Source organism: Triticum dicoccoides, chromosome 2B (assembly GCF_002162155.2).
Source record: "Triticum dicoccoides isolate Atlit2015 ecotype Zavitan chromosome 2B, WEW_v2.0, whole genome shotgun sequence".
NCBI classification, from domain to species: domain Eukaryota; kingdom Viridiplantae; phylum Streptophyta; class Magnoliopsida; order Poales; family Poaceae; genus Triticum; species Triticum dicoccoides.
The window spans coordinates 388,867,206-388,875,904 of NC_041383.1; positions in this window are offsets into that span (position 1 = coordinate 388,867,206).

Sequence of the window (8,699 nt, forward strand, 5' to 3'; positions counted from 1 at the left end):
GTCATTCTATGCATAACCTGGAGATGTTCACTAAGGGTGTTTTGTTCTACATGTCATGCTCTATCCATTCATGCCCCTGGTTGCATTTATAGCCTGCTGTAGCTTGTTGTTTTCTTGCTCCAAAGTTGCTAAATAATGTTGCTGTCAGCCTGTTAACATTAAGTTCAGTTGTTGCCATGATTGTTGTTAGTGATCCATGCACCCTATGAACTTGCTCTTGCCATGCTTAGCTTCACAAACATGTCTTCTTACTGTTGGTTGCCTTGCCATGCCATGTATTGCTCTGTGGTGAGTGGTACAAGCTCATCTACATGCCTACTTATTGTTGTTCCTGCCATGTTTAAATCTGTAATATAACTTGCCATGTTTACATGGGTGCCATCATATTTTCTGATCCTTTTTGTCTTATGGTCAGTAAAGGACTTCTGTTCTAGGGGTTTAGTAGATTCATGCCATGCCTTTGTTTGCCATGATAAGTTCCTGTAGCATGTTGTTTGATAGCTCTAAACATTGCAACCTGATGTTAATTTCTGCAAAGTCTGAACCGTTATTATTTGCAATCTTGACATGTGTGTTTGAGCATTTTCTAGTGATTTCTGGAGATAGCTCAGTGTTCATGTTTTGTTATGCTTTACATGTACATCATGCCCATGTCTTTTGTTTTCATTTTTAGGTCCTGTAGCATGTTTTTTTTATGCTTGCAAGATGCCTAGTTGCTGTTTTGGACAGATTGTTGCTATAACTTGTTTCATGTGGGTGTGTTGAACCGTTGCTCCGTTTTGAGTGTGTTCTATATGAAACTTGCTTAGAATTGCATGTAGCTTCATATTATCATGTTGCATAATGTTTTGAGGTGTTTTGCTTGATGTTTGGGTGCATTTTGCATCAATGCCATGTTTGACTTGTTTTGCTCATGTCTTCTAGGTCGTAGCTCCGAACTTAATGAACTTTATATGTAACTTGACTAGAATCTTGTCTAGATCATCTTTGTGCATCCTAACTTGCTGTTTTACAACTTGAACATAAGGTTTATTCAGATCTGGACCAATTTCGAAATTTGCATATGAGGACTTACCGGAATTGTTATATGTTGTTCCCGGCTTCATTTAAACTTGCCTTGATGTGTTGTTCTTGTTTGCATCATCTCTTGCCATGAGTAGCCTCATCTAGTTTTGTCATACATCATGCTTGTCGTGCATCATGCCTTGTTCATGCTTGGTGTGTTTACCATGTTGTGTGCTTCTTCTCGATAGTTCCCGTTTTGTTGCGATCGTGAGGATTCGTTCGTCTACGCTTGGTTCGTCTTCGTGGCTTCATCTCCTTCATGGACTCGTTCTTCTTCCTAGCGGGATTTCAGGCAAGATGACCATTTCCCTGGATCTCACTACTATCATTGCTATGCTAGTTGCTTTGTTCTATCGCTATGCTGCGTTACCTATCTTTTGCTCATCAAGCCTCCCAAATTGCCATGAACCTCTAACCTTTGACACCCTTCCTAGCAAACCATTGCTTGGCTACGTTACCGCTTTGCTCAGCACTCTTATAGCGTTGCTAGTTGCAGGTGAAGTTGAAGATTGCTCCATGACGGACAGGATTATGTTGGGATATCACAATATCTCTTATATTATTAATGCATCTATATACTTGGTAAAGGTGGAAGACTCGGCCTTATGCCTGGTGTTTTGTTCCACTCTTGCCGCCCTAGTTTCCGTCATACCGGTGTTATGTTCCCGGATTTTGTGTTCCTTACGCGGTTGGGTGATTTATGGGACCCCCTTGACAGTTCGCTTTGAATAAAACTCCTCCAGCAAGGACCAACCTTGGGTTTACCATTTGCCTCACCTAGCCCTTTTTCCCTTGGGAGTCGCGCTCTCGAGGGTCATCTTTATTTTATCCCCCCGGGCCAGTGCTCGTCGTGAGTGTTGGTCCAACCCGTCAACCGCCGGTGGCTACCAGGGGCAACTCTGGGCTGGCCTACCGGAAGTTTGGACAATCCGTTGTGCCCTGGGAACGAGATATGTGCAGCTCCTATCAGGATTTGTCGGCACATTCGGGCGGCTTTGCTGGTCTTGTTTTACCATTGTTGAAATGTCTTGTAAACCAGGATTCCGAGTCTGATCGGGTCTTCTTGGGAGAAGGTATATCCTTCGTTGATCGCGAGAGCTTGTCAAGGGCTAAGTTGGGACACCCCTGCAGGGTATAATCTTTCGAAAGCCGTGCCTGCGGTTATAGGCAGATGGGAATTTGTTAATGTCCGGTTGTAGATAACTTGACACCAGATTCGAATTAAAACGCATCAACCGTGTGTGTAGCCGTGATGGTCTCTTTTCGGTGGAGTCCGGGAAGTGAACACGGTTTTGGGTTATGTTTGACGTAAGTAGGAGTTCAGGATCACTTCTTGATCATTGCTAGTTGACGACCGTTCCGCTTGCTCTCTTCTCGCTCTTATTTGCGTATGTTAGCCACCATATATGCTTAGCCGCTGCTGCAACCTCACCACTTTACCCCTTCCTTTCCCTTTTAAGCTTTGCTAGTCTTGATACCCATGGTAATGGGATTGCTGAGTCCTCGTGGCTCACAGATTACTACCACAACAGTTGCAGGTACAGGTTATGCGATGATCATGACGCGAGAGCGATGTTACTTGTTTTGGAGTTCTTCTTCTGCTTCTTCTTCGGTCAGGGGATAGGTTCTAGGTCGGCAGCCTGGGTTAGCAGGGTGGATGTCGTTTGAGTTTCTGTTTGTATTTCATCCATAGTCGGATGATGCTCTTATGTATTGTGATGTTGTATTCGTGTGGCATTGTATGCCTTATGTATGTATCCCCATCTATTATGTAATGTGGATGTAATGATATCCACCTTGCAAAAGCGTTTCAATATGCGGGTCTATCCTTGGTGGGACCTTCGAGTTCCTTTTGGATAGGGTCGCATATTGGGCGTGACATATATCCTCCAGCCTTCTTTGATGTGATGGTGCATTTGGCTGTTCATCTACCTGATGAGGCACTACTTAGAGGTCCAGTACAGTATGGCTGGATGTACCCTATTGAAAGGGGGCTAGGCACTTTCAAGGGATATGTTAGGAACAGAGCTAGACCCAAGGGTTCCATTGCAGAGGCCTACATTGCTACAGAAGCCTTGACATTCTGCTCAAAATACATTGAAACAGCTGATCAACTTAGCAAAGAGGTGGGTGAAGACAATCCCGGGCACAATGTTTTCGATTATTCTGTTCGAGTTACAAGGAAGAGTCGACAAGAGGACAAACCTAAAGATTTGGACAAAACGGTTTGGTATGTGTTGAATAACTGTCCTGAGATACTACCTTATATCAAGTAAGTGCTAAGTACTGCAGCTTATACATCGTAATCTACTAAACTTGCAACACATTCTTATATATTTAGATGTTTGACGCGATCACTATGTTGTGCAACATCTACAAAAAGGAGTTACTGCCGCAAAATCCAAGAAACGTTGACAAACTAGTTATGGCAGGATTTGCGAAATGGTCCAAGAGCCATGTAAGCTTTTGAATTGCACTGTCAGTTTTTTTAATTTATTGAGTACATAAGATGATCAGCTTGTCTATTTTCTAACCATATATAGGTTAAGAAGATGCGGGAGGATGGGCAGGCAGTTGATGATGCCCTTTACTCACTAGAAATGGGTCCTGATACTCAGGTAAGACATTAAGAATCTTGCATTGTTGGAGATGTGCGCTACAACACCCTTGCACGAGACGAAGGCAGAAAGACACAAAACAGTGCCATCATGAGCACTGATACATATGAAAAAGAGACAACTGAAATGTGTGCTAACATAACAGACATTGTTCAGTTGCAGTATATCTCTAGTTTCGAGGATCATCGGTATGTGGTTCTGTTGTGCTGTCGTTGGTATAACCTATTTTCCAGGATTGCAAAACCCAGAGCTGATGATTATTTCAAATCCATCAATGTTAAGGTGGTGTACTACACCAACAAGCCTTTTATTTTGGCAAATCGAGCAACACAGATATTTTTCTTGGAAGACACATTTGCACGTAGCGATGACTGGAGAGTATTGCAAAGATTTGAGCAGAGGAATTTGTTTAATGAAGTTGCAAAACAAGATGATGCTTACACTGCTCCTGATGTACAAGATAACACAAATGTTCCTAATATCTTTGAGAACCATCACGTCAATGACACCGGTGAAAAGATTGCCTATCGTGCTGTGGACATACAAGAGTTGATCAAGAAGAAGCCAATGTTCGAGGATGTCGAGGACAAAGAAGAAGATGACACCATGGGGAATTATGATTCAGAATGATACACATGGCGAAGATGTTGACGCTGCTGCTGCGGATGATGATTACATTGCTTTTGTCATATTTGCTTGTCAGAAGACGTTTTTTTATCTACTATGTGAAATTGTGTTTGCTATGACAAGTGAAACCTGATGAACATGTTGTTTAGTATTTTGATGTTGTTATGTATGCTGATTTGTGTTTGGTGATTGTATGACGACTAAAACATGATGACATTGTTGTTTAGTTGTACTCATATTTGGCTGTGAAACTTGAATTTGATGACATAGTTTGTTGTTGGACTGCAATTTGCTCGACATCTTTGAATGAGAACAAATCTGACCCGACAGGGCCTCTGCTAATTTATTTATTTGTTACCAAAAGGGCCTCTGTTATTTATTTATTTATGAGCAAAAGGGGATACCCCCTGATTTCCGTTAATAGAAATCATTAGATGTTCACAACACTACGCCCATCCTACTACACAGGTTTCATTCATTACTAGTTTCAGCAAAGTGCTCATGTCATGCCACTGAATACATCGCGAGAGCTACATACACTACAAATAAAGAGACAATCATCCTACAAAGCACATTGATTTTTCCCGTTATCTTCACAAGACTTTCATCTTCTGATTGATGTCAAGGCCGTTTAGCAGCTGTTGCTTGGCCATGATCAGAGGAACTGCATCTTTAACCTTCTGCTCTGCATCTTCCTCTTCTGTCGTTCCTTCAGTTACTTGTCCAACACCCCAACCTGTTGGTATTGGGATTCCTCGGCTAACCAAATAATCAAAATAGTTGCATTCCCCCACATCAGCAACTTCCCAGAAATACAAATCACACGAATCTTCCCTTTTCTGCACAAATCAAATTGGAAGATCATCAACCAAACTTTAAAATCAGCAACTGAAAGCAGCAGAACAACACTTAAACATATTATTACCCCATGATTCGGGCATTTGTAGAAGACTCGGCCAGGGTTGAGGACTGTGGTTGAGACGCGACGGATGACTCTGCGTGATTTGTAGAAGTGGCACCACAGCAACGACAGCGGGTTGCGATGAGCAAGAGGCTGTGGTGCGCGTGCCTACGTGGGTGTGATGAGACCCACAGGTGATGGTACGGGTGGCGAATTGACGCATATCTGGTTTGTTGCCTGCCGAAGAGCAGATGGACGAGCAGCCATCGGACATGGTTGCTGCGGCCAGAGCTTCTGATGCTCGGCAGCGTAAGTAAAGAAGAGGAGAAGCAAACGTTGGATATGTCAGTTTTATTACTTGTAGAGTAGCATAGCACCATATATAGTCATAGTCTAGGTTTGGATTCGAACCAGCTATAGGAGCACATCTCTCTTTTATCTAAAACTCCGCAACGTCTCTTTACTGGTACACTAGCTTGTTCTGTACGCCTTCTCAAGTCTTTGATTTTCTTTCCCTTTTTTTGCGAGGAAGGAAGGAGGACAAAATTGAGAGTTCCTGGGACTCGAACCCAAGACCTCTCGGTTGAAAACCAAGGGTGCTAGTCACTTGTGTGGCGGACGTTCCGTGGGTGGAGGACGGCAGACGAACGCATTTTCCTTGTAGTTTTAGTTGCGACACAAGATCGAACAGTCGCAGTTTTGGGAATGTTATCAAGCGAACGAGCCTAGTTTTTCCTTTCTTCCTATATATAAAAATGTATGCTACTTGGTGTTGGCTTAGTCAACAAATGATTGTGCCAACCTTGACTGTTGTATTGACATTCAACATTTGTCGTGTTTCTTCACTCTCTTCTTCCTCGAGCCACCAAAGCCAAACCAGCGCCGGCGGGACCGCCTGCTCCTGCCTCCCAAGGCTGGCTATGCTGCCGCGCACGCATCATGGCCACATCGCACCCTAAAACTCTGCGCATCTTCCCCGACTCCTATTCGTTCCTGTCTGAGGCCTCACCATCCTCCTCCACCTTGGTTCGCTCGCCGCGGTGCCGCTCTCCGGTGTTGTTAACATGGTCAACAACCGAGAGGAATAAGGAGATGACTGTACATGGTGAGGATGACAGTAGGGACCCAGCAGTGCGCCTAGTAATTTTGTTTTTTTGGGACGGAGAAGGGTATCAACTGGGTTGTGCGGGACTTGTGGCCCGTCTAGCCCATGCTTTTATTTCATAAGTTTAGCACATGACCAGCCCAATTTATTTTTTTCCTTTCTGAAAATGGCTAGCCAGCTATTTTGTTTTTTGTAGAATAATCAACATAGGCTTACTTGCTTTTCTACGCCCTGTCGGGCCGGAAATCTTTCAAGACGAGGAGGCATGCATTTTGCCCAGAAAATGGGCTATAAGTAATAAGAAATGGGCTATAATTAATAATAAATGGGCTGTAAAATCAAAAAATACAGCAAACAGGCAATTAGTTCCAAAATACTTTTTTCTTTCGGATTTTGATATTTTAAATTTCATTGTTTTTGTGCGGCTAAAATTTCATTGAATTTAAATTAAGGTATATTTAGTTTCAAAATTAATTTGAATCTGGCTAGAAATTTCGGGATGTATGCTGTTTGGCACAGATTTGGAGGCTGACTTGTGGGTCTACTATGTTGACGTGTTCGAAAGGCTTTGTCAACTTAGTCCACAAAGGATTCTAGCAGCAGTGACCGTTGGATGTTAATCCAACGGCCATGCTGCTTCTTCAATATCTAATCTTCTTGCTCCAGCCGGCAAAACCAGCACCGGTGGGACTGCTTGCTCCCGCCTCCGCCCCACCCTACTTCATTGCTGGCCAGACCATTCCTCTACTCACCCACACCTCCTGTTATTTTCTGGCGATGGCAGCCGGACGAGTAAACCCTCATACTCCCCACCGCGTGGGCAACCATTGCCGAGTCTTCCCCGGCTCTGTGTTGTTCCCTTCCTAGGCCTCGCCGTCGTCCACCGCCATGGTACTCTCAGCGCGGCCTGGTCAATGTGGTCAACGAACGACATCCATCAGACGTGGACTGTACATGGAGAGGCTGACAGTTGGTTCCACAACCGCACACAAGGAAATGCCTCCTTATTACGCGCAAAATAATGATTCCTCCACCTGACATCTGGGACCCACCAGAAGGGCCTCTGTATTTTGTGAAAAAAACATTCCCCCCGCTGACAGGTCGGACCCACCAGCTATATCTTCGCACGCCAGGAAGTGCCTCCTTATTAGGCACAAAAAATAGAATACCCCTTGCTAGCTGGGACCCACCATAGTGGGAGGCTGACTTGTGGGCCAACTAAGTTGACGGGGACGGAGGGCTTTGTCAACTTAGTCAATATGAACGATTCTAGCTCGAGTGACCGTACGATGTCCATCCAACGAACGTAGTGCTTCTTCAACCTCTGTCTTCTTGCTCCAGCCTCCCAAACCAGCATCGGTCGTGCCGCGTGCTCCTGCCTCCCGTGGCCGGCTGTGATGCCATGGAGGCCTCACCGCCCCCTACTACTCCCACCGCTGGCCAAGCCATCCCTCCACTCACCCACACCCCCTGTTATTCTGCGGCTACAGAAGCCTCACACCACAGCCGAACCAGTGAACCCTCATACTCCTCTACGCGTGGGCATCCACTGCTGCGTCTTCCCCGGCTCCGCGTCGTCCCCTTCCTAGGCCTCGTCGTCGTCCACCGCCCTGGTGCTCTCGGCGCGGCATGGTCAACATGGTCAAGGAATGACTTCCATCGGAAAAGTACTATACGTTGATAGGATGACAGCTGGGTCCAGGGCAGCCGCAAGGAATTGGCTCCTTATTACGCGCTAAATAATTATTCCTCCACCTGACAGCGGGGACCCACCGAATAGGCAACCGTATTTCGCAAAAAAACGTTCCCCCCTGACTGCTGGGACCCACCAGCTACATCTTCGCATGCAAGGAAGTGCGTCCGAAAAAAAACGATTCGCCCCCTGACTACTGGGACCCACCAGCTACATCTTCGCACGCAAGGAAGTGCCTGACAGTCGGGATCCACCTGGTCGAAGCGTACGTAGCGTTGTCATTTGGTCGCGAACGTGTACCTACATACTGGTCGATGTAGAGGCGCGCACGTGTCATAGTAGAGGCATGCACGTGTCATAGTAGAGGCGCGCACATGTCATAGTAGAGGTGCGCACGTAGCATGTACACATACCTACAACGGCCAGGGTGCAAGAAAGGAAATACAGCCACGTATGTACATACGGGCGAGGTCTCGAAGGCCTACTCATGCATACGTATGGCCAGGGCTCGTGTACATGGTTTGGTCGGAACGGAGAAACAACGTCATCGTCGTGTTCATGGGGAGCCAACCGGCTGGGTCAGAACGGAATGCGGCGTCGTGTTCATCGGGAGGGCTTGAACAGAATAGCCAATGGAAACGAGGCCTGGCATACCGCAGAATGGAGGAAACGGCCTTGTGTTCGACCGGC